This window comes from Atractosteus spatula, chromosome 13, assembly GCF_055471065.1.
Source record: "Atractosteus spatula isolate fAtrSpa1 chromosome 13, fAtrSpa1.hap1, whole genome shotgun sequence".
Classification (NCBI taxonomy): domain Eukaryota; kingdom Metazoa; phylum Chordata; class Actinopteri; order Semionotiformes; family Lepisosteidae; genus Atractosteus; species Atractosteus spatula.
Genome location: NC_142718.1, coordinates 32,878,783 through 32,898,991, shown reverse-complemented (window position 1 = coordinate 32,898,991; position 20,209 = coordinate 32,878,783). Strand labels below are relative to the sequence as shown.

The 20,209-nt window shown below is 58.2% G+C and overlaps 39 non-coding genes across 39 annotated transcripts; all 39 read right to left on the bottom strand.

Moving 5' to 3' along the window:
* Positions 1-386: 386 nt before the first annotated feature.
* LOC148822213 (U5 spliceosomal RNA) lies at positions 387-503 on the bottom strand. Its single transcript, XR_016094045.1, has one exon. It is a non-coding gene; the product is annotated as a U5 spliceosomal RNA (small nuclear RNA).
* Positions 504-898: 395 nt separating this feature from the next.
* On the bottom strand, positions 899-1,015 carry LOC148822212 (U5 spliceosomal RNA). The gene has a single exon (XR_016094014.1). It is a non-coding gene; the product is annotated as a U5 spliceosomal RNA (small nuclear RNA).
* A 404-nt stretch (positions 1,016-1,419) lies between these two features.
* LOC148822211 (U5 spliceosomal RNA) lies at positions 1,420-1,536 on the bottom strand. Its single transcript, XR_016093958.1, has one exon. It is a non-coding gene; the product is annotated as a U5 spliceosomal RNA (small nuclear RNA).
* Positions 1,537-1,931: 395 nt separating this feature from the next.
* Positions 1,932-2,048, bottom strand: LOC148822210 (U5 spliceosomal RNA). Its single transcript, XR_016094073.1, has one exon. It is a non-coding gene; the product is annotated as a U5 spliceosomal RNA (small nuclear RNA).
* Positions 2,049-2,443: 395 nt separating this feature from the next.
* On the bottom strand, positions 2,444-2,560 carry LOC148822209 (U5 spliceosomal RNA). The gene has a single exon (XR_016094013.1). It is a non-coding gene; the product is annotated as a U5 spliceosomal RNA (small nuclear RNA).
* Positions 2,561-2,955: 395 nt separating this feature from the next.
* LOC148822208 (U5 spliceosomal RNA) lies at positions 2,956-3,072 on the bottom strand. Its single transcript, XR_016093957.1, has one exon. It is a non-coding gene; the product is annotated as a U5 spliceosomal RNA (small nuclear RNA).
* Positions 3,073-3,467: 395 nt separating this feature from the next.
* Positions 3,468-3,584, bottom strand: LOC148822207 (U5 spliceosomal RNA). The gene has a single exon (XR_016094012.1). It is a non-coding gene; the product is annotated as a U5 spliceosomal RNA (small nuclear RNA).
* A 395-nt stretch (positions 3,585-3,979) lies between these two features.
* Positions 3,980-4,096, bottom strand: LOC148822206 (U5 spliceosomal RNA). The gene has a single exon (XR_016094072.1). It is a non-coding gene; the product is annotated as a U5 spliceosomal RNA (small nuclear RNA).
* A 395-nt stretch (positions 4,097-4,491) lies between these two features.
* On the bottom strand, positions 4,492-4,608 carry LOC148822205 (U5 spliceosomal RNA). The gene has a single exon (XR_016093956.1). It is a non-coding gene; the product is annotated as a U5 spliceosomal RNA (small nuclear RNA).
* A 395-nt stretch (positions 4,609-5,003) lies between these two features.
* LOC148822204 (U5 spliceosomal RNA) lies at positions 5,004-5,120 on the bottom strand. The gene has a single exon (XR_016094011.1). It is a non-coding gene; the product is annotated as a U5 spliceosomal RNA (small nuclear RNA).
* Positions 5,121-5,515: 395 nt separating this feature from the next.
* On the bottom strand, positions 5,516-5,632 carry LOC148822203 (U5 spliceosomal RNA). The gene has a single exon (XR_016093955.1). It is a non-coding gene; the product is annotated as a U5 spliceosomal RNA (small nuclear RNA).
* A 405-nt stretch (positions 5,633-6,037) lies between these two features.
* LOC148822202 (U5 spliceosomal RNA) lies at positions 6,038-6,154 on the bottom strand. Its single transcript, XR_016094010.1, has one exon. It is a non-coding gene; the product is annotated as a U5 spliceosomal RNA (small nuclear RNA).
* A 395-nt stretch (positions 6,155-6,549) lies between these two features.
* On the bottom strand, positions 6,550-6,666 carry LOC148822201 (U5 spliceosomal RNA). The gene has a single exon (XR_016093954.1). It is a non-coding gene; the product is annotated as a U5 spliceosomal RNA (small nuclear RNA).
* A 405-nt stretch (positions 6,667-7,071) lies between these two features.
* LOC148822200 (U5 spliceosomal RNA) lies at positions 7,072-7,188 on the bottom strand. The gene has a single exon (XR_016094009.1). It is a non-coding gene; the product is annotated as a U5 spliceosomal RNA (small nuclear RNA).
* A 398-nt stretch (positions 7,189-7,586) lies between these two features.
* Positions 7,587-7,700, bottom strand: LOC148822199 (U5 spliceosomal RNA). The gene has a single exon (XR_016094052.1). It is a non-coding gene; the product is annotated as a U5 spliceosomal RNA (small nuclear RNA).
* A 405-nt stretch (positions 7,701-8,105) lies between these two features.
* LOC148822198 (U5 spliceosomal RNA) lies at positions 8,106-8,222 on the bottom strand. The gene has a single exon (XR_016094034.1). It is a non-coding gene; the product is annotated as a U5 spliceosomal RNA (small nuclear RNA).
* A 395-nt stretch (positions 8,223-8,617) lies between these two features.
* LOC148822197 (U5 spliceosomal RNA) lies at positions 8,618-8,734 on the bottom strand. Its single transcript, XR_016094008.1, has one exon. It is a non-coding gene; the product is annotated as a U5 spliceosomal RNA (small nuclear RNA).
* A 395-nt stretch (positions 8,735-9,129) lies between these two features.
* On the bottom strand, positions 9,130-9,246 carry LOC148822196 (U5 spliceosomal RNA). The gene has a single exon (XR_016094007.1). It is a non-coding gene; the product is annotated as a U5 spliceosomal RNA (small nuclear RNA).
* A 405-nt stretch (positions 9,247-9,651) lies between these two features.
* Positions 9,652-9,768, bottom strand: LOC148822195 (U5 spliceosomal RNA). Its single transcript, XR_016094035.1, has one exon. It is a non-coding gene; the product is annotated as a U5 spliceosomal RNA (small nuclear RNA).
* Positions 9,769-10,174: 406 nt separating this feature from the next.
* LOC148822194 (U5 spliceosomal RNA) lies at positions 10,175-10,290 on the bottom strand. Its single transcript, XR_016094029.1, has one exon. It is a non-coding gene; the product is annotated as a U5 spliceosomal RNA (small nuclear RNA).
* A 395-nt stretch (positions 10,291-10,685) lies between these two features.
* LOC148822193 (U5 spliceosomal RNA) lies at positions 10,686-10,802 on the bottom strand. Its single transcript, XR_016094033.1, has one exon. It is a non-coding gene; the product is annotated as a U5 spliceosomal RNA (small nuclear RNA).
* A 395-nt stretch (positions 10,803-11,197) lies between these two features.
* On the bottom strand, positions 11,198-11,314 carry LOC148822192 (U5 spliceosomal RNA). The gene has a single exon (XR_016094070.1). It is a non-coding gene; the product is annotated as a U5 spliceosomal RNA (small nuclear RNA).
* Positions 11,315-11,709: 395 nt separating this feature from the next.
* LOC148822191 (U5 spliceosomal RNA) lies at positions 11,710-11,826 on the bottom strand. Its single transcript, XR_016094006.1, has one exon. It is a non-coding gene; the product is annotated as a U5 spliceosomal RNA (small nuclear RNA).
* A 395-nt stretch (positions 11,827-12,221) lies between these two features.
* Positions 12,222-12,338, bottom strand: LOC148822190 (U5 spliceosomal RNA). The gene has a single exon (XR_016094005.1). It is a non-coding gene; the product is annotated as a U5 spliceosomal RNA (small nuclear RNA).
* A 405-nt stretch (positions 12,339-12,743) lies between these two features.
* On the bottom strand, positions 12,744-12,860 carry LOC148822189 (U5 spliceosomal RNA). Its single transcript, XR_016094028.1, has one exon. It is a non-coding gene; the product is annotated as a U5 spliceosomal RNA (small nuclear RNA).
* A 405-nt stretch (positions 12,861-13,265) lies between these two features.
* On the bottom strand, positions 13,266-13,382 carry LOC148822188 (U5 spliceosomal RNA). The gene has a single exon (XR_016094068.1). It is a non-coding gene; the product is annotated as a U5 spliceosomal RNA (small nuclear RNA).
* A 395-nt stretch (positions 13,383-13,777) lies between these two features.
* On the bottom strand, positions 13,778-13,894 carry LOC148822187 (U5 spliceosomal RNA). Its single transcript, XR_016094004.1, has one exon. It is a non-coding gene; the product is annotated as a U5 spliceosomal RNA (small nuclear RNA).
* A 395-nt stretch (positions 13,895-14,289) lies between these two features.
* Positions 14,290-14,406, bottom strand: LOC148822186 (U5 spliceosomal RNA). Its single transcript, XR_016094003.1, has one exon. It is a non-coding gene; the product is annotated as a U5 spliceosomal RNA (small nuclear RNA).
* Positions 14,407-14,801: 395 nt separating this feature from the next.
* On the bottom strand, positions 14,802-14,918 carry LOC148822185 (U5 spliceosomal RNA). The gene has a single exon (XR_016094037.1). It is a non-coding gene; the product is annotated as a U5 spliceosomal RNA (small nuclear RNA).
* Positions 14,919-15,313: 395 nt separating this feature from the next.
* Positions 15,314-15,430, bottom strand: LOC148822184 (U5 spliceosomal RNA). Its single transcript, XR_016094002.1, has one exon. It is a non-coding gene; the product is annotated as a U5 spliceosomal RNA (small nuclear RNA).
* Positions 15,431-15,825: 395 nt separating this feature from the next.
* On the bottom strand, positions 15,826-15,942 carry LOC148822183 (U5 spliceosomal RNA). Its single transcript, XR_016094056.1, has one exon. It is a non-coding gene; the product is annotated as a U5 spliceosomal RNA (small nuclear RNA).
* Positions 15,943-16,337: 395 nt separating this feature from the next.
* LOC148822182 (U5 spliceosomal RNA) lies at positions 16,338-16,454 on the bottom strand. The gene has a single exon (XR_016094001.1). It is a non-coding gene; the product is annotated as a U5 spliceosomal RNA (small nuclear RNA).
* A 395-nt stretch (positions 16,455-16,849) lies between these two features.
* On the bottom strand, positions 16,850-16,966 carry LOC148822181 (U5 spliceosomal RNA). Its single transcript, XR_016094000.1, has one exon. It is a non-coding gene; the product is annotated as a U5 spliceosomal RNA (small nuclear RNA).
* Positions 16,967-17,371: 405 nt separating this feature from the next.
* Positions 17,372-17,488, bottom strand: LOC148822180 (U5 spliceosomal RNA). The gene has a single exon (XR_016093953.1). It is a non-coding gene; the product is annotated as a U5 spliceosomal RNA (small nuclear RNA).
* Positions 17,489-17,854: 366 nt separating this feature from the next.
* Positions 17,855-17,971, bottom strand: LOC148822179 (U5 spliceosomal RNA). Its single transcript, XR_016094032.1, has one exon. It is a non-coding gene; the product is annotated as a U5 spliceosomal RNA (small nuclear RNA).
* A 395-nt stretch (positions 17,972-18,366) lies between these two features.
* Positions 18,367-18,483, bottom strand: LOC148822178 (U5 spliceosomal RNA). Its single transcript, XR_016094036.1, has one exon. It is a non-coding gene; the product is annotated as a U5 spliceosomal RNA (small nuclear RNA).
* A 395-nt stretch (positions 18,484-18,878) lies between these two features.
* LOC148822177 (U5 spliceosomal RNA) lies at positions 18,879-18,995 on the bottom strand. The gene has a single exon (XR_016093999.1). It is a non-coding gene; the product is annotated as a U5 spliceosomal RNA (small nuclear RNA).
* A 395-nt stretch (positions 18,996-19,390) lies between these two features.
* On the bottom strand, positions 19,391-19,507 carry LOC148822176 (U5 spliceosomal RNA). The gene has a single exon (XR_016093998.1). It is a non-coding gene; the product is annotated as a U5 spliceosomal RNA (small nuclear RNA).
* A 395-nt stretch (positions 19,508-19,902) lies between these two features.
* Positions 19,903-20,019, bottom strand: LOC148822175 (U5 spliceosomal RNA). Its single transcript, XR_016093997.1, has one exon. It is a non-coding gene; the product is annotated as a U5 spliceosomal RNA (small nuclear RNA).
* Between the last annotated feature and the right edge of the window lie 190 nt (positions 20,020-20,209).

Here is a 20,209-nt window from a genome sequence, read left to right as displayed (position 1 = left end):
AGCCCAGGTCGCCTCCAATGCCTCTGCCCTACCGGTCGTGGTTGGCAATGCACCTGGCCTCACAAACGAGCCAGTGTGGCCCGTTCAGCTCCGGGCTCATCGCCTGCGGCTCTCGGCTCGCGGGCGTGCCCAATCCGTGCTGCGGCGACGCGATGACTCGGAAAACAACCGGCCACACTGTACCGGAAACGACGCGCTCTGGGAAGCCGCTATGCAAATCGAGTTCCCAAGATCCCCGGCGGCCGGACACATCCCGCCCGCCAGTGAAAAGAGTGGGAATCAGAAGGCCGGAGATCCAGGACTCACGGGACAGATGGCCACAACCGCAGTAACAAGAGCGATTGCGATCGATTGCTTTGTTTTCTCTCTTTGACCAGCCCAGCTGCGCCCCACCCGAAGGCAGGGAAGCACAAAAATTGCATGGAACTCATTCATGCTCCTCTCCACGGAAATCTTTAGTAAAAGGCGAAAGATTTGTACAAGATGAAGAGAAACCAGAGTGCGTGGCTGCCCAGCTGCAGGAGCCCAGGCCGCCTCCAATGCCTCTGCCTTACCGGTCGTGGTTGGCAAAGCACCTGGCCTCACAAACGAGCCAGTGTGGCCCGTTCAGTTCCGGGCTCATCGCCTGCGGCTCTCGGCTCGCGGGCGTGCCCAATCCGTGCTGCGGCGACGCGATGACTCGGAAAACAACCGGCCACATTGTACCGGAAACGACGCGCTCTGGGAAGCCGCTATGCAAATCGAGTTCCCAAGATCCCCGGCAGCCGGACACATCCCGCCCGCCAGTGAAAAGAGTGGGAATCAGAAGGCCGGAGATCCAGAACTCACGGGACAGATGGCCACAACCGCAGTAACAAGAGCGATTGTTTTGTTTTCTCTCTTTGACCAGCCCAGCTGCGCCCCACCCGAAGGCAGGGAAGCACAAAAATTGCATGGAACTCATTCATGCTCCTCTCCACGGAAATCTTTAGTAAAAGGCGAAAGATTTGTACGAGATGAAGAGAAACCAGAGTGCGTGGCTGCCCAGCTGCAGGAGCCCAGGCCGCCTCCAATGCCTCTGTCCTACCGGTCGTGGTTGGCAATGCACCTGGCCTCACAAACGAGCCAGTGTGGCCCGTTCAGCTCCGGGCTCATCGCCTGCGGCTCTCGGCTCGCGGGCGTGCCCAATCCGTGCTGCGGCGACGCGATGACTCGGAAAACAACCGGCCACACTGTACCGGAAACGACGCGCTCTTGGAAGCCGCTATGCAAATCGAGTTCCCAAGATCCCCGGCAGCCGGACACATCCCGCCCGCCAGTGAAAAGAGTGGGAATCAGAAGGCCGGAGATCCAGGACTCACAGACAGATGGCCACAACCGCAGTAACAAGAGCGATTGCGATCGATTGTTTTGTTTTCTCTCTTTGACCAGCCCAGCTGCGCCCCACCTGAAGGCAGGGAAGCACAAAAATTGCATGGAACTCATTCATGCTCCTCTCCACGGAAATCTTTAGTAAAAGGCGAAAGATTTGTACGAGATGAAGAGAAACCAGAGTGCGTGGCTGCCCAGCTGCAGGAGCCCAGGCCGCCTCCAATGCCTCTGCCCTACCGGTCGTGGTTGGCAATGCACCTGGCCTCACAAACGAGCCAGTGTGGCCCGTTCAGCTCCGGGCTCATCGCCTGTGGCTCTCGGCTCGCGGGCGTGCCCAATCCGTGCTGCGGCGACGCGATGACTCGGAAAACAACCGGCCACACTGTACCGGAAACGACGCGCTCTTGGAAGCCGCTATGCAAATCGAGTTCCCAAGATCCCCGGCGGCCGGGCACATCCCGCCCGCCAGTGAAAAGAGTGGGAATCAGAAGGCCGGAGATCCAGGACTCACGGGACAGATGGCCACAACCGCAGTAACAAGAGCGATTGTTTTGTTTTCTCTCTTTGACCAGTCCAGCTGCGCCCCACCCGAAGGCAGGGAAGCACAAAAATTGCATGGAACTCATTCATGCTCCTCTCCACGGAAATCTTTAGTAAAAGGCGAAAGATGTGTACGAGATGAAGAAAAACCAGAGTGCGTGGCTGCCCAGCTGCAGGAGCCCAGGTCGCCTCCAATGCCTCTGCCCTACCGGTCGTGGTTGGCAATGCACCTGGCCTCACAAACGAGCCAGTGTGGCCCGTTCAGCTCCGGGCTCATCGCCTGCGGCTCTCGGCTCGCGGGCGTGCCCAATCCGTGCTGCGGCGACGCGATGACTCAGAAAACAACCGGCCACATTGTACCGGAAACGACGCGCTCTGGGAAGCCGCTATGCAAATCGAGTTCCCAAGATCCCCGGCGGCCAGACACATCCCGCCCGCCAGTGAAAAGAGTGGGAATCAGAAGGCCGGAGATCCAGAACTCACGGGACAGATGGCCACAACCGCAGTAACAAGAGCAATTGTTTTGTTTTCTCTCTTTGACCAGCCCAGCTGCGCCCCACCCGAAGGCAGGGAAGCACAAAAATTGCATGGAACTCATTCATGCTCCTCTCCACGGAAATCTTTAGTAAAAGGCGAAAGATTTGTACGAGATGAAGAGAAACCAGAGTGCGTGGCTGCCCAGCTGCAGGAGCCCAGGCCGCCTCCAATGCCTCTGCCCTACTGGTCATGGTTGGCAATGCACCTGGCCTCACAAACGAGCCAGTGTGGCCCGTTCAGCTCCGGGCTCATCGCCTGCGGCTCTCGGCTCGCGGGCGTGCCCAATCCGTGCTGCGGCGACGCGATGACTCGGAAAACAACCGGCCACACTGTACCGGAAACGACGCACTCTGGGAAACCGCTATGCAAATCGAGTTCCCAAGATCCCCGGCGTCCGGACACATCCCGCCCGCCAGTGAAAAGAGTGGGAATCAGAAGGCCGGAGATCCAGGACTCACGAGACAGATGGCCACAACCGCAGTAACAAGAGCAATTGTTTTGTTTTCTCTCTTTGACCAGCCCAGCTGCGCCCCACCCGAAAGCAGGGAAGCACAAAAATTGCATGGAACTCATTCATGCTCCTCTCCACGGAAATCTTTAGTAAAAGGCGAAAGATTTGTACGAGATGAAGAGAAACCAGAGTGCGTGGCTGCCCAGCTGCAGGAGCCCAGGCCGCCTCCAATGCCTCTGCCCTACTGGTCGTGGTTGGCAATGCACCTGGCCTCACAAACGAGCCAGTGTGGCCCGTTCAGCTCCGGGCTCATCGCCTGCGGCTCTCGGCTCGCGGGCGTGCCCAATCCGTGCTGCGGCGACGGGATGACTCAGAAAACAACCGGCCACATTGTACCGGAAACGACGCGCTCTGGGAAGCCGCTATGCAAATCGAGTTCCCACGATCCCCGGCGGCCGGACACATCCCGCCCGCCAGTGAAAAGAGTGGGAATCAGAAGGCCGGAGATCCAGAACTCACGGGACAGATGGCCACAACCGCAGTAACAAGAGCAATTGTTTTGTTTTCTCTCTTTGACCAGCCCAGCTGCGCCCCACCCGAAGGCAGGGAAGCACAAAAATTGCATGGAACTCATTCATGCTCCTCTCCACGGAAATCTTTAGTAAAAGGCGAAAGATTTGTACGAGATGAAGAGAAACCAGAGTGCGTGGCTGCCCAGCTGCAGGAGCCCAGGCCGCCTCCAATGCCTCTGTCCTACCGGTCGTGGTTGGCAATGCACCTGGCCTCACAAACGAGCCAGTGTGGCCCGTTCAGCTCCGGGCTCATCGCCTGCGGCTCTCGGCTCGCGGGCGTGCCCAATCCGTGCTGCGGCGACGCGATGACTCGGAAAACAACCGGCCACACTGTACCGGAAACGACGCGCTCTTGGAAGCCGCTATGCAAATCGAGTTCCCAAGATCCCCGGCAGCCGGACACATCCCGCCCGCCAGTGAAAAGAGTGGGAATCAGAAGGCCGGAGATCCAGGACTCACGGGACAGATGGCCACAACCGCAGTAACAAGAGCGATTGTTTTGTTTTCTCTCTTTGACCAGTCCAGCTGCGCCCCACCCGAAGGCAGGGAAGCACAAAAATTGCATGGAACTCATTCATGCTCCTCTCCACGGAAATCTTTAGTAAAAGGCGAAAGATGTGTACGAGATGAAGAAAAACCAGAGTGCGTGGCTGCCCAGCTGCAGGAGCCCAGGTCGCCTCCAATGCCTCTGCCCTACCGGTCGTGGTTGGCAATGCACCTGGCCTCACAAACGAGCCAGTGTGGCCCGTTCAGCTCCGGGCTCATCGCCTGCGGCTCTCGGCTCGCGGGCGTGCCCAATCCGTGCTGCGGCGACGCGATGACTCGGAAAACAACCGGCCACACTGTACCGGAAACGACGCACTCTGGGAAACCGCTATGCAAATCGAGTTCCCAAGATCCCCGGCGTCCGGACACATCCCGCCCGCCAGTGAAAAGAGTGGGAATCAGAAGGCCGGAGATCCAGGACTCACGAGACAGATGGCCACAACCGCAGTAACAAGAGCAATTGTTTTGTTTTCTCTCTTTGACCAGCCCAGCTGCGCCCCACCCGAAAGCAGGGAAGCACAAAAATTGCATGGAACTCATTCATGCTCCTCTCCACGGAAATCTTTAGTAAAAGGCGAAAGATTTGTACGAGATGAAGAGAAACCAGAGTGCGTGGCTGCCCAGCTGCAGGAGCCCAGGCCGCCTCCAATGCCTCTGCCCTACTGGTCGTGGTTGGCAATGCACCTGGCCTCACAAACGAGCCAGTGTGGCCCGTTCAGCTCCGGGCTCATCGCCTGCGGCTCTCGGCTCGCGGGCGTGCCCAATCCGTGCTGCGGCGACGGGATGACTCAGAAAACAACCGGCCACATTGTACCGGAAACGACGCGCTCTGGGAAGCCGCTATGCAAATCGAGTTCCCACGATCCCCGGCGGCCGGACACATCCCGCCCGCCAGTGAAAAGAGTGGGAATCAGAAGGCCGGAGATCCAGAACTCACGGGACAGATGGCCACAACCGCAGTAACAAGAGCAATTGTTTTGTTTTCTCTCTTTGACCAGCCCAGCTGCGCCCCACCCGAAGGCAGGGAAGCACAAAAATTGCATGGAACTCATTCATGCTCCTCTCCACGGAAATCTTTAGTAAAAGGCGAAAGATTTGTACGAGATGAAGAGAAACCAGAGTGCGTGGCTGCCCAGCTGCAGGAGCCCAGGCCGCCTCCAATGCCTCTGCCCTACTGGTCATGGTTGGCAATGCACCTGGCCTCACAAACGAGCCAGTGTGGCCCGTTCAGCTCCGGGCTCATCGCCTGCGGCTCTCGGCTCGCGGGCGTGCCCAATCCGTGCTGCGGCGACGCGATGACTCGGAAAACAACCGGCCACACTGTACCGGAAACGACGCACTCTGGGAAGCCGCTATGCAAATCGAGTTCCCAAGATCCCCGGCGTCCGGACACATCCCGCCCGCCAGTGAAAAGAGTGGGAATCAGAAGGCCGGAGATCCAGGACTCACGAGACAGATGGCCACAACCGCAGTAACAAGAGCAATTGTTTTGTTTTCTCTCTTTGACCAGCCCAGCTGCGCCCCACCCGAAAGCAGGGAAGCACAAAAATTGCATGGAACTCATTCATGCTCCTCTCCACGGAAATCTTTAGTAAAAGGCGAAAGATTTGTACGAGATGAAGAGAAACCAGAGTGCGTGGCTGCCCAGCTGCAGGAGCCCAGGCCGCCTCCAATGCCTCTGCCCTACCGGTCGTGGTTGGCAATGCACCTGGCCTCACAAACGAGCCAGTGTGGCCCGTTCAGCTCCGGGCTCATCGCCTGCGGCTCTCGGCTCGCGGGCGTGCCCAATCCGTGCTGCGGCGACGCGATGACTCGGAAAACAACCGGCCACACTGTACCGGAAACGACGCGCTCTTGGAAGCCGCTATGCAAATCGAGTTCCCAAGATCCCCGGCGGCCGGACACATCCCGCCCGCCCGTGAAAAGAGTGGGAATCAGAAGGCCGGAGATCCAGGACTCACGGGACAGATGGCCACAACCGCAGTAACAAGAGCGATTGCGATCGATTGTTTTGTTTTCTCTCTTTGACCAGCCCAGCTGCGCCCCACCCGAAGGCAGGGAAGCACAAAAATTGCATGGAACTCATTCATGCTCCTCTCCACGGAAATCTTTAGTAAAAGGCGAAAGATTTGTACGAGATGAAGAGAAACCAGAGTGCGTGGCTGCCCAGCTGCAGGAGCCCAGGCCGCCTCCAATGCCTCTGCCCTACTGGTCATGGTTGGCAATGCACCTGGCCTCACAAACGAGCCAGTGTGGCCCGTTCAGCTCCGGGCTCATCGCCTGCGGCTCTCGGCTCGCGGGCGTGCCCAATCCGTGCTGCGGCGACGCGATGACTCGGAAAACAACCGGCCACACTGTACCGGAAACGACGCACTCTGGGAAGCCGCTATGCAAATCGAGTTCCCAAGATCCCCGGCGTCCGGACACATCCCGCCCGCCAGTGAAAAGAGTGGGAATCAGAAGGCCGGAGATCCAGGACTCACGAGACAGATGGCCACAACCGCAGTAACAAGAGCAATTGTTTTGTTTTCTCTCTTTGACCAGCCCAGCTGCGCCCCACCCGAAAGCAGGGAAGCACAAAAATTGCATGGAACTCATTCATGCTCCTCTCCACGGAAATCTTTAGTAAAAGGCGAAAGATTTGTACGAGATGAAGAGAAACCAGAGTGCGTGGCTGCCCAGCTGCAGGAGCCCAGGCCGCCTCCAATGCCTCTGCCCTACCGGTCGTGGTTGGCAATGCACCTGGCCTCACAAACGAGCCAGTGTGGCCCGTTCAGCTCCGGGCTCATCGCCTGCGGCTCTCGGCTCGCGGGCGTGCCCAATCCGTGCTGCGGCGACGCGATGACTCGGAAAACAACCGGCCACACTGTACCGGAAACGACGCGCTCTTGGAAGCCGCTATGCAAATCGAGTTCCCAAGATCCCCGGCGGCCGGACACATCCCGCCCGCCCGTGAAAAGAGTGGGAATCAGAAGGCCGGAGATCCAGGACTCACGGGACAGATGGCCACAACCGCAGTAACAAGAGCGATTGCGATCGATTGTTTTGTTTTCTCTCTTTGACCAGCCCAGCTGCGCCCCACCCGAAGGCAGGGAAGCACAAAAATTGCATGGAACTCATTCATGCTCCTCTCCACGGAAATCTTTAGTAAAAGGCGAAAGATTTGTACGAGATGAAGAGAAACCAGAGTGCGTGGCTGCCCAGCTGCAGGAGCCCAGGCCGCCTCCAATGCCTCTGCCCTACTGGTCGTGGTTGGCAATGCACCTGGCCTCACAAACGAGCCAGTGTGGCCCGTTCAGCTCCGGGCTCATCGCCTGCGGCTCTCGGCTCGCGGGCGTGCCCAATCCGTGCTGCGGCGACGCGATGACTCAGAAAACAACCGGCCACATTGTACCGGAAACGACGCGCTCTGGGAAGCCGCTATGCAAATCGAGTTCCCAAGATCCCCGGCGGCCAGACACATCCCGCCCGCCAGTGAAAAGAGTGGGAATCAGAAGGCCGGAAATCCAGAACTCACGGGACAGATGGCCACAACCGCAGTAACAAGAGCAATTGTTTTGTTTTCTCTCTTTGACCAGCCCAGCTGCGCCTCACCCGAAGGCAGGGAAGCACAAAAATTGCATGGAACTCATTCATGCTCCTCTCCACGGAAATCTTTAGTAAAAGGCGAAAGATTTGTACGAGATGAAGAGAAACCAGAGTGCGTGGCTGCCCAGCTGCAGGAGCCCAGGTCGCCTCCAATGCCTCTGCCCTACCGGTCGTGGTTGGCAATGCACCTGGCCTCACAAACGAGCCAGTGTGGCCCGTTCAGCTCCGGGCTCATCGCCTGCGGCTCTCGGCTCGCGGGCGTGCCCAATCCGTGCTGCGGCGACGCGATGACTCGGAAAACAACCGGCCACACTGTACCGGAAACGACGCGCTCTTGGAAGCCGTTATGCAAATCGAGTTCCCAAGATCCCCGGCGGCCGGACACATCCCGCCCGCCAGTGAAAAGAGTGGGAATCAGAAGGCCGGAGATCCAGGACTCACGGGACAGATGGCCTCAACCGCAGTAACAAGAGCGATTGCGAGCGATTGTTTTGTTTTCTCTCTTTGACCAGCCCAGCTGCACCCCACCCGAAGGCAGGGAAGCACAAAAATTGCATGGAACTCATTCATGCTCCTCTCCACGGAAATCTTTAGTAAAAGGCGAAAGATTTGTACGAGATGAAGAGAAACCAGAGTGCGTGGCTGCCCAGCTGCAGGAGCCCAGGCCGCCTCCAATGCCTCTGCCCTACTGGTCGTGGTTGGCAATGCACCTGGCCTCACAAACGAGCCAGTGTGGCCCGTTCAGCTCCGGGCTCATCGCCTGCGGCTCTCGGCTCGCGGGCGTGCCCAATCCGTGCTGCGGCGACGCGATGACTCAGAAAACAACCGGCCACATTGTACCGGAAACGACGCGCTCTGGGAAGCCGCTATGCAAATCGAGTTCCCAAGATCCCCGGCGGCCAGACACATCCCGCCCGCCAGTGAAAAGAGTGGGAATCAGAAGGCCGGAGATCCAGAACTCACGGGACAGATGGCCACAACCGCAGTAACAAGAGCAATTGTTTTGTTTTCTCTCTTTGACCAGCCCAGCTGCGCCCCACCCGAAGGCAGGGAAGCACAAAAATTGCATGGAACTCATTCATGCTCCTCTCCACGGAAATCTTTAGTAAAAGGCGAAAGATTTGTACGAGATGAAGAGAAACCAGAGTGCGTGGCTGCCCAGCTGCAGGAGCCCAGGCCGCCTCCAATGCCTCTGCCCTACTGGTCGTGGTTGGCAATGCACCTGGCCTCACAAACGAGCCAGTGTGGCCCGTTCAGCTCCGGGCTCATCGCCTGCGGCTCTCGGCTCGCGGGCGTGCCCAATCCGTGCTGCGGCAACGCGATGACTCAGAAAACAACCGGCCACATTGTACCGGAAACGACGCGCTCTGGGAAGCCGCTATGCAAATCGAGTTCCCAAGATCCCCGGCGGCCAGACACATCCCGCCCGCCAGTGAAAAGAGTGGGAATCAGAAGGCCGGAGATCCAGAACTCACGGGACAGATGGCCACAACCGCAGTAACAAGAGCAATTCTTTTGTTTTCTCTCTTTGACCAGCCCAGCTGCGCCCCACCCGAAGGCAGGGAAGCACAAAAATTGCATGGAACTCATTCATGCTCCTCTCCACGGAAATCTTTAGTAAAAGGCGAAAGATTTGTACGAGATGAAGAGAAACCAGAGTGCGTGGCTGCCCAGCTGCAGGAGCCCAGGCCGCCTCCAATGCCTCTGCCCTACTGGTCATGGTTGGCAATGCACCTGGCCTCACAAACGAGCCAGTGTGGCCCGTTCAGCTCCGGGCTCATCGCCTGCGGCTCTCGGCTCGCGGGCGTACCCAATCCGTGCTGCGGCGACGCGATGACTCGGAAAACAACCGGCCACACTGTACCGGAAACGACGCGCTCTTGGAAGCCGCTATGCAAATCGAGTTCCCAAGATCCCCGGCGGCCGGACACATCCCGCCCGCCAGTGAAAAGAGTGGGAATCAGAAGGCCGGAGATCCAGGACTCACGGGACAGATGGCCACAACCGCAGTAACAAGAGCGATTGCGATCGATTGTTTTGTTTTCTCTCATTGACCAGCCCAGCTGCGTCCCACCCGCAGGCAGGGAAGCACAAAAATTGCATGGAACTCATTCATGCTCCTCTCCACGGAAATCTTTAGTAAAAGGCGAAAGATTTGTACGAGATGAAGAGAAACCAGAGTGCGTGGCTGCCCAGCTGCAGGAGCCCAGGCCGCCTCCAATGCCTCTGCCCTACCGGTCGTGGTTGGCAATGCACCTGGCCTCACAAACGAGCCAGTGTGGCCCGTTCAGCTCCGGGCTCATCGCCTGCGGCTCTCGGCTCGCGGGCGTGCCCAATCCGTGCTGCGGCGATGCGATGACTCGGAAAACAACCGGCCACACTGTACCGGAAACGACGCGCTCTTGGAAGCCGCTATGCAAATCGAGTTCCCAAGATCCCCGGCGGCCTGACACATCCCGCCCGCCAGTGAAAAGAGTGGGAATCAGAAGGCCGGAGATCCAGGACTCACGGGACAGATGGCCTCAACCGCAGTAACAAGAGCGATTGCGAGCGATTATTTTGTTTTCTCTCTTTGACCAGCCCAGCTGCGGCCCACCCGAAGGCAGGGAAGCACAAAAATTGCATGGAACTCATTCATGCTCCTCTCCACGGAAATCTTTAGTAAAAGGCGAAAGATTTGTACGAGATGAAGAGAAACCAGAGTGCGTGGCTGCCCAGCTGCAGGAGCCCAGGCCGCCTCCAATGCCTCTGCCCTACTGGTCGTGGTTGGCAATGCACCTGGCCTCACAAACGAGCCAGTGTGGCCCGTTCAGCTCCGGGCTCATCGCCTGCGGCTCTCGGCTCACGGGCGTGCCCAATCCGTGCTGCGGCAACGCGATGACTCAGAAAACAACCGGCCACATTGTACCGGAAACGACGCGCTCTGGGAAGCCGCTATGCAAATCGAGTTCCCAAGATCCCCGGCGGCCAGACACATCCCGCCCGCCAGTGAAAAGAGTGGGAATCAGAAGGCCGGAGATCCAGGACTCACGGGACAGATGGCCTCAACCGCAGTAACAAGAGCGATTGTTTTGTTTTCTCTCTTTGACCAGCCCAGCTGCACCCCACCCGAAGGCAGGGAAGCACAAAAATTGCATGGAACTCATTCATGCTCCTCTCCACGGAAATCTTTAGTAAAAGGCGAAAGATTTGTACGAGATGAAGAGAAACCAGAGTGCGTGGCTGCCCAGCTGCAGGAGCCCAGGCCGCCTCCAATGCCTCTGCCCTACAGGTCGTGGTTGGCAATGCACCTGGCCTCACAAACGAGCCAGTGTGGCCCGTTCAGCTCCGGGCTCATCGCCTGCGGCTCTCGGCTCGCGGGCGTGCCCAATCCGTGCTGCGGCGACGCGATGACTCAGAAAACAACCGGCCACATTGTACCGGAAACGACGCGCTCTGGGAAGCCGCTATGCAAATCGAGTTCCCAAGATCCCCGGCGGCCAGACACATCCCGCCCGCCAGTGAAAAGAGTGGGAATCAGAAGGCCGGAGATCCAGAACTCACGGGACAGATGGCCACAACCGCAGTAACAAGAGCAATTGTTTTGTTTTCTCTCTTTGACCAGCCCAGCTGCGCCCCACCCGAAGGCAGGGAAGCACAAAAATTGCATGGAACTCATTCATGCTCCTCTCCATGGAAATCTTTAGTAAAAGGCAAAAGATTTGTACGAGATGAAGAGAAACCAGAGTGCGTGGCTGCCCAGCTGCAGGAGCCCAGGCCGCCTCCAATGCCTCTGCCCTACTGGTCATGGTCGGCAATGCACCTGGCCTCACAAACGAGCCAGTGTGGCCCGTTCAGCTCCGGGCTCATCGCCTGCGGCTCTCGGCTCGCGGGCGTGCCCAATCCGTGCTGCGGCGACGCGATGACTCGGAAAACAACCGGCCACACTGTACCGGAAACGACGCACTCTGGGAAGCCGCTATGCAAATCGAGTTCCCAAGATCCCCGGCGGCCGGACACATCCCGCCCGCCAGTGAAAAGAGTGGGAATCGGAAGGCCGGAGATCCAGGACTCACGAGACAGATGGCCACAACCGCAGTAACAATAGCAATTGTTTTGTTTTCTCTCTTTGACCAGCCCAGCTGCGCCCCACCCGAAGGCAGGGAAGCACAAAAATTGCATGGAACTCATTCATGCTCCTCTCCACGGAAATCTTTAGTAAAAGGCGAAAGATTTGTACGAGATGAAGAGAAACCAGAGTGCGTGGCTGCCCAGCTGCAGGAGCCCAGGCCGCCTCCAATGCCTCTGCCCTACTGGTCGTGGTTGGCAATGCACCTGGCCTCACAAACGAGCCAGTGTGGCCCGTTCAGCTCCGGGCTCATCGCCTGCGGCTCTCGGCTCGCGGGCGTGCCCAATCCGTGCTGCGGCAACGCGATGACTCAGAAAACAACCGGCCACATTGTACCGGAAACGACGCGCTCTGGGAAGCCGCTATGCAAATCGAGTTCCCAAGATCCCCGGCGGCCAGACACATCCCGCCCGCCAGTGAAAAGAGTGGGAATCAGAAGGCCGGAGATCCAGAACTCACGGGACAGATGGCCACAACCGCAGTAACAAGAGCAATTCTTTTGTTTTCTCTCTTTGACCAGCCCAGCTGCGCCCCACCCGAAGGCAGGGAAGCACAAAAATTGCATGGAACTCATTCATGCTCCTCTCCACGGAAATCTTTAGTAAAAGGCGAAAGATTTGTACGAGATGAAGAGAAACCAGAGTGCGTGGCTGCCCAGCTGCAGGAGCCCAGGCCGCCTCCAATGCCTCTGCCCTACTGGTCATGGTTGGCAATGCACCTGGCCTCACAAACGAGCCAGTGTGGCCCGTTCAGCTCCGGGCTCATCGCCTGCGGCTCTCGGCTCGCGGGCGTACCCAATCCGTGCTGCGGCGACGCGATGACTCGGAAAACAACCGGCCACACTGTACCGGAAACGACGCGCTCTTGGAAGCCGCTATGCAAATCGAGTTCCCAAGATCCCCGGCGGCCGGACACATCCCGCCCGCCAGTGAAAAGAGTGGGAATCAGAAGGCCGGAGATCCAGGACTCACGGGACAGATGGCCACAACCGCAGTAACAAGAGCGATTGCGATCGATTGTTTTGTTTTCTCTCATTGACCAGCCCAGCTGCGTCCCACCCGAAGGCAGGGAAGCACAAAAATTGCATGGAACTCATTCATGCTCCTCTCCACGGAAATCTTTAGTAAAAGGCGAAAGATTTGTACGAGATGAAGAGAAACCAGAGTGCGTGGCTGCCCAGCTGCAGGAGCCCAGGCCGCCTCCAATGCCTCTGCCCTACCGGTCGTGGTTGGCAATGCACCTGGCCTCACAAACGAGCCAGTGTGGCCCGTTCAGCTCCGGGCTCATCGCCTGCGGCTCTCGGCTCGCGGGCGTGCCCAATCCGTGCTGCGGCGATGCGATGACTCGGAAAACAACCGGCCACACTGTACCGGAAACGACGCGCTCTTGGAAGCCGCTATGCAAATCGAGTTCCCAAGATCCCCGGCGGCCGGACACATCCCGCCCGCCAGTGAAAAGAGTGGGAATCAGAAGGCCGGAGATCCAGGACTCACGGGACAGATGGCCTCAACCGCAGTAACAAGAGCGATTGCGAGCGATTATTTTGTTTTCTCTCTTTGACCAGCCCAGCTGCGCCCCACCCGAAGGCAGGGAAGCACAAAAATTGCATGGAACTCATTCATGCTCCTCTCCACGGAAATCTTTAGTAAAAGACGAAAGATTTGTACGAGATGAAGAGAAACCAGAGTGCGTGGCTGCCCAGCTGCAGGAGCCCAGGCCGCCTCCAATGCCTCTGCCCTACTGGTCGTGGTTGGCAATGCACCTGGCCTCACAAACGAGCCAGTGTGGCCCGTTCAGCTCCGGGCTCATCGCCTGCGGCTCTCGGCTCACGGGCGTGCCCAATCCGTGCTGCGGCAACGCGATGACTCAGAAAACAACCGGCCACATTGTACCGGAAACGACGCGCTCTGGGAAGCCGCTATGCAAATCGAGTTCCCAAGATCCCCGGCGGCCGGACACATCCCGCCCGCCAGTGAAAAGAGTGGGAATCAGAAGGCCGGAGATCCAGAACTCACGGGACAGATGGCCACAACCGCAGTAACAAGAGCAATTGTTTTGTTTTCTCTCTTTGACCAGCCCAGCTGCGCCCCACCCGAAGGCAGGGAAGCACAAAAATTGCATGGAACTCATTCATGCTCCTCTCCACGGAAATCTTTAGTAAAAGGCGAAAGATTTGTACGAGATGAAGAGAAACCAGAGTGCGTGGCTGCCCAGCTGCAGGAGCCCAGGCCGCCTCCAATGCCTCTGCCCTACTGGTCGTGGTTGGCAATGCACCTGGCCTCACAAACGAGCCAGTGTGGCCCGTTCAGCTCCGGGCTCATCGCCTGCGGCTCTCGGCTCGCGGGCGTGCCCAATCCGTGCTGCGGCGACGCGATGACTCAGAAAACAACCGGCCACATTGTACCGGAAACGACGCGCTCTGGGAAGCCGCTATGCAAATCGAGTTCCCAAGATCCCCGGCGGCCAGACACATCCCGCCCGCCAGTGAAAAGAGTGGGAATCAGAAGGCCGGAGATCCAGAACTCACGGGACAGATGGCCACAACCGCAGTAACAAGAGCAATTGTTTTGTTTTCTCTCTTTGACCAGCCCAGCTGCGCCCCACCCGAAGGCAGGGAAGCACAAAAATTGCATGGAACTCATTCATGCTCCTCTCCACGGAAATCTTTAGTAAAAGGCGAAAGATTTGTACGAGATGAAGAGAAACCAGAGTGCGTGGCTGCCCAGCTGCAGGAGCCCAGGCCGCCTCCAATGCCTCTTCCCTACTGGTCATGGTTGGCAATGCACCTGGCCTCACAAACGAGCCAGTGTGGCCCGTTCAGCTCCGGGCTCATCGCCTGCGGCTCTCGGCTCGCGGGCGTGCCCAATCCGTGCTGCGGCGACGCGATGACTCGGAAAACAACCGGCCACACTGTACCGGAAACGACGCACTCTGGGAAGCCGCTATGCAAATCGAGTTCCCAAGATCCCCGGCGGCCGGACACATCCCGCCCGCCAGTGAAAAGAGTGGGAATCAGAAGGCCGGAGATCCAGGACTCACGAGACAGATGGCCACAACCGCAGTAACAAGAGCAATTGTTTTGTTTTCTCTCTTTGACCAGCCCAGCTGCGCCCCACCCGAAGGCAGGGAAGCACAAAAATTGCATGGAACTCATTCATGCCCCTCTCCACGGAAATCTTTAGTAAAAGGCGAAAGATTTGTACGAGATGAAGAGAAACCAGAGTGCGTGGCTGCCCAGCTGCAGGAGCCCAGGCCGCCTCCAATGCCTCTGCCCTACTGGTCGTGGTTGGCAATGCACCTGGCCTCACAAACGAGCCAGTGTGGCCCGTTCAGCTCCGGGCTCATCGCCTGCGGCTCTCGGCTCGCGGGCGTGCCCAATCCGTGCTGCGGCGACGCGATGACTCAGAAAACAACCGGCCACATTGTACCGGAAACGACGCGCTCTGGGAAGCCGCTATGCAAATCGAGTTCCCAAGATCCCCGGCGGCCAGACACATCCCGCCCGCCAGTGAAAAGAGTGGGAATCAGAAGGCCGGAGATCCAGAACTCACGGGACAGATGGCCACAACCGCAGTAACAAGAGCAATTGTTTTGTTTTCTCTCTTTGACCAGCCCAGCTGCGCCCCACCCGAAGGCAGGGAAGCACAAAAATTGCATGGAACTCATTCATGCTCCTCTCCACGGAAATCTTTAGTAAAAGGCGAAAGATTTGTACGAGATGAAGAGAAACCAGAGTGCGTGGCTGCCCAGCTGCAGGAGCCCAGGCCGCCTCCAATGCCTCTTCCCTACTGGTCATGGTTGGCAATGCACCTGGCCTCACAAACGAGCCAGTGTGGCCCGTTCAGCTCCGGGCTCATCGCCTGCGGCTCTCGGCTCGCGGGCGTGCCCAATCCGTGCTGCGGCGACGCGATGACTCGGAAAACAACCGGCCACACTGTACCGGAAACGACGCACTCTGGGAAGCCGCTATGCAAATCGAGTTCCCAAGATCCCCGGCGGCCGGACACATCCCGCCCGCCAGTGAAAAGAGTGGGAATCAGAAGGCCGGAGATCCAGGACTCACGAGACAGATGGCCACAACCGCAGTAACAAGAGCAATTGTTTTGTTTTCTCTCTTTGACCAGCCCAGCTGCGCCCCACCCGAAGGCAGGGAAGCACAAAAATTGCATGGAACTCATTCACGCCCCTCTCCACGGAAATCTTTAGTAAAAGGCGAAAGATTTGTACGAGATGAAGAGAAACCAGAGTGCGTGGCTGCCCAGCTGCAGGAGCCCAGGCCGCCTCCAATGCCTCTGCCCTACTGGTCGTGGTTGGCAATGCACCTGGCCTCACAAACGAGCCAGTGTGGCCCGTTCAGCTCCGGGCTCATCGCCTGCGGCTCTCGGCTCGCGGGCGTGCCCAATCCGTGCTGCGGCGACGCGATGACTCAGAAAACAACCGGCCACATTGTACCGGAAACGACGCGCTCTGGGAAGCCGCTATGCAAATCGAGTTCCCAAGATCCCCGGCGGCCAGACACATCCCGCCCGCCAGTGAAAAGAGTGGGAATCAGAAGGCCGGAGATCCAGAACTCACGGGACAGATGGCCACAACCGCAGTAACAAGAGCAATTCTTTTGTTTTCTCTCTTTGACCAGCCCAGCTGCGCCCCACCCGAAGGCAGGGAAGCACAAAAATTGCATGGAACTCATTCATGCTCCTCTCCACGGAAATCTTTAGTAAAAGGCGAAAGATTTGTACGAGATGAAGAGAAACCAGAGTGCGTGGCTGCCCAGCTGCAGGAGTCCAGGCCGCCTCCAATGCCTCTGCCCTACTGGTCATGGTTGGCAATGCACCTGGCCTCACAAACGAGCCAGTGTGGCCCGTTCAGCTCCGGGCTCATCGCCTGCGGCTCTCGGCTCGCGGGCGTGCCCAATCCGTGCTGCGGCGACGCGATGACTCGGAAAACAACCGGCCACACTGTACCGGAAACGACGCGCTCTTGGAAGCCGCTATGCAAATCGAGTTCCCAAGATCCCCGGCGGCCGGACACATCCCGACCGCCAGTGAAAAGAGTGGGAATCAGAAGGCCGGAGATCCAGGACTCACGGGACAGATGGCCACAACCGCAGTAACAAGAGCAATTGTTTTGTTTTCTCTCTTTGACCAGCCCAGCTGCGCCCCACCCGAAGGCAGGGAAGCACAAAAATTGCATGGAACTCATTCATGCTCCTCTCCACGGAAATCTTTAGTAAAAGGCGAAAGATTTGTACGAGATGAAGAGAAACCAGAGTGCGTGGCTGCCCAGCTGCAGGAGCCCAGGCCGCCTCCAATGCCTCTGCCCTACTGGTCATGGTTGGCAATGCACCTGGCCTCACAAACGAGCCAGTGTGGCCCGTTCAGCTCCGGGCTCATCGCCTGCGGCTCTCGGCTCGCGGGCGTGCCCAATCCGTGCTGCGGCGACGCGATGACTCGGAAAACAACCGGCCACACTGTACCGGAAACGACGCGCTCTTGGAAGCCGCTATGCAAATCGAGTTCCCAAGATCCCCGGCGGCCGGACACATCCCGCCCGCCAGTGAAAAGAGTGGGAATCAGAAGGCCGGAGATCCAGGACTCACGGGACAGATGGCCACAACCGCAGTAACAAGAGCGATTGCGATCGATTGTTTTGTTTTCTCTCTTTGACCAGCCCAGCTGCGCCCCACCCGAAAGCAGGGAAGCACAAAAATTGCATGGAACTCATTCATGCTCCTCTCCACGGAAATCTTTAGTAAAAGGCGAAAGATTTGTACGAGATGAAGAGAAACCAGAGTGCGTGGCTGCCCAGCTGCAGGAGCCCAGGCCGCCTCCAATGCCTCTGCCCTAACGGTCGTGGTTGGCAATGCACCTGGCCTCAAAAACGAGCCAGTGTGGCCCGTTCAGCTCCGGGCTCATCGCCCGCGGCTCTCGGCTCGCGGGCGTGCCCAATCCGTGCTGCGGCGACGCGATGACTCGGAAAACAACCGGCCACACTGTACCGGAAACGACGCACTCTGGGAAGCCGCTATGCAAATCGAGTTCCCAAGATCCCCAGCGGCCGGACACATCCCGCCCGCCAGTGAAAAGACTCACGGGACAGATGACCACAACCGCAGTAACAAGAGCGATTGTTTTGTTTTCTCTCTTTGACCAGCCCAGCTGCACCCCACCCGAAGGCAGGGAAGCACAAAAATTGCATGGAACTCATTCATGCTCCTCTCCACGGAAATCTTTAGTAAAAGGCGAAAGATTTGTACGAGATGAAGAGAAACCAGAGTGCGTGGCTGCCCAGCTGCAGGAGCCCAGGCCGCCTCCAATGCCTCTGCCCTACCGGTCGTGGTTGGCAATGCACCTGGCCTCACAAACGAGCCAGTGTGGCCCGTTCAGCTCCGGGCTCATCGCCTGCGGCTCTCGGCTCGCGGGCGTGCCCAATCCGTGCTGCGGCGACGCGATGACTCGGAAAACAACCGGCCACACTGTACCGGAAACGACGCACTCTGGGAAGCCGCTATGCAAATCGAGTTCCCAAGATCCCCGGCGGCCGGACACATCCCGCCCGCCAGTGAAAAGAGTGGGAATCAGAAGGCCGGAGATCCAGGACTCACGAGACAGATGGCCACAACCGCAGTAACAAGAGCAATTGTTTTGTTTTCTCTCTTTGACCAGCCCAGCTGCGCCCCACCCGAAGGCAGGGAAGCACAAAAATTGCATGGAACTCATTCATGCCCCTCTCCACGGAAATCTTTAGTAAAAGGCGAAAGATTTGTACGAGATGAAGAGAAACCAGAGTGCGTGGCTGCCCAGCTGCAGGAGCCCAGGCCGCCTCCAATGCCTCTGCCCTACTGGTCGTGGTTGGCAATGCACCTGGCCTCACAAACGAGCCAGTGTGGCCCGTTCAGCTCCGGGCTCATCGCCTGCGGCTCTCGGCTCGCGGGCGTGCCCAATCCGTGCTGCGGCGACGCGATGACTCAGAAAACAACCGGCCACATTGTACCGGAAACGACGCGCTCTGGGAAGCCGCTATGCAAATCGAGTTCCCAAGATCCCCGGCGGCCAGACACATCCCGCCCGCCAGTGAAAAGAGTGGGAATCAGAAGGCCGGAGATCCAGAACTCACGGGACAGATGGCCACAACCGCAGTAACAAGAGCAATTCTTTTGTTTTCTCTCTTTGACCAGCCCAGCTGCGCCCCACCCGAAGGCAGGGAAGCACAAAAATTGCATGGAACTCATTCATGCTCCTCTCCACGGAAATCTTTAGTAAAAGGCGAAAGATTTGTACGAGATGAAGAGAAACCAGAGTGCGTGGCTGCCCAGCTGCAGGAGCCCAGGCCGCCTCCAATGCCTCTGCCCTACTGGTCGTGGTTGGCAATGCACCTGGCCTCACAAACGAGCCAGTGTGGCCCGTTCAGCTCCGGGCTCATCGCCTGCGGCTCTCGGCTCGCGGGCGTGCCCAATCCGTGCTGCGGCAACGCGATGACTCAGAAAACAACCGGCCACACTGTACCGGAAACGACGCGCTCTGGGAAGCCGCTATGCAAATCGAGTTCCCAAGATCCCCGGCGGCCAGACACATCCCGCCCGCCAGTGAAAAGAGTGGGAATCAGAAGGCCGGAGATCCAGAACTCACGGGACAGATGGCCACAACCGCAGTAACAAGAGCAATTCTTTTGTTTTCTCTCTTTGACCAGCCCAGCTGCGCCCCACCCGAAGGCAGGGAAGCACAAAAATTGCATGGAACTCATTCATGCTCCTCTCCACGGAAATCTTTAGTAAAAGGCGAAAGATTTGTACGAGATGAAGAGAAACCAGAGTGCGTGGCTGCCCAGCTGCAGGAGCCCAGGCCGCCTCCAATGCCTCTGCCCTACCGGTCGTGGTTGGCAATGCACCTGGCCTCACAAACGAGCCAGTGTGGCCCGTTCAGCTCCGGGCTCATCGCCTGCGGCTCTCGGCTCGCGGGCGTGCCCAATCCGTGCTGCGGCGACGCGATGACTCGGAAAACAACCGGCCACACTGTACCGGAAACGACGCGCTCTTGGAAGCCGCTATGCAAATCGAGTTCCCAAGATCCCCGGCGGCCAGACACATCCCGCCCGCCAGTGAAAAGAGTGGGAATCAGAAGGCCGGAGATCCAGAACTCACGGGACAGATGGCCACAACCGCAGTAACAAGAGCAATTGTTTTGTTTTCTCTCTTTGACCAGCCCAGCTGCGCCCCACCCGAAGGCAGGGAAGCACAAAAATTGCATGGAACTCATTCATGCTCCTCTCCACGGAAATCTTTAGTAAAAGGCGAAAGATTTGTACGAGATGAAGAGAAACCAGAGTGCGTGGCTGCCCAGCTGCAGGAGCCCAGGCCGCCTCCAATGCCTCTGCCCTACTGGTCGTGGTTGGCAATGCACCTGGCCTCACAAACGAGCCAGTGTGGCCCGTTCAGCTCCGGGCTCATCGCCTGCGGCTCTCGGCTCGCGGGCGTGCCCAATCCGTGCTGCGGCGACGGGATGACTCAGAAAACAACCG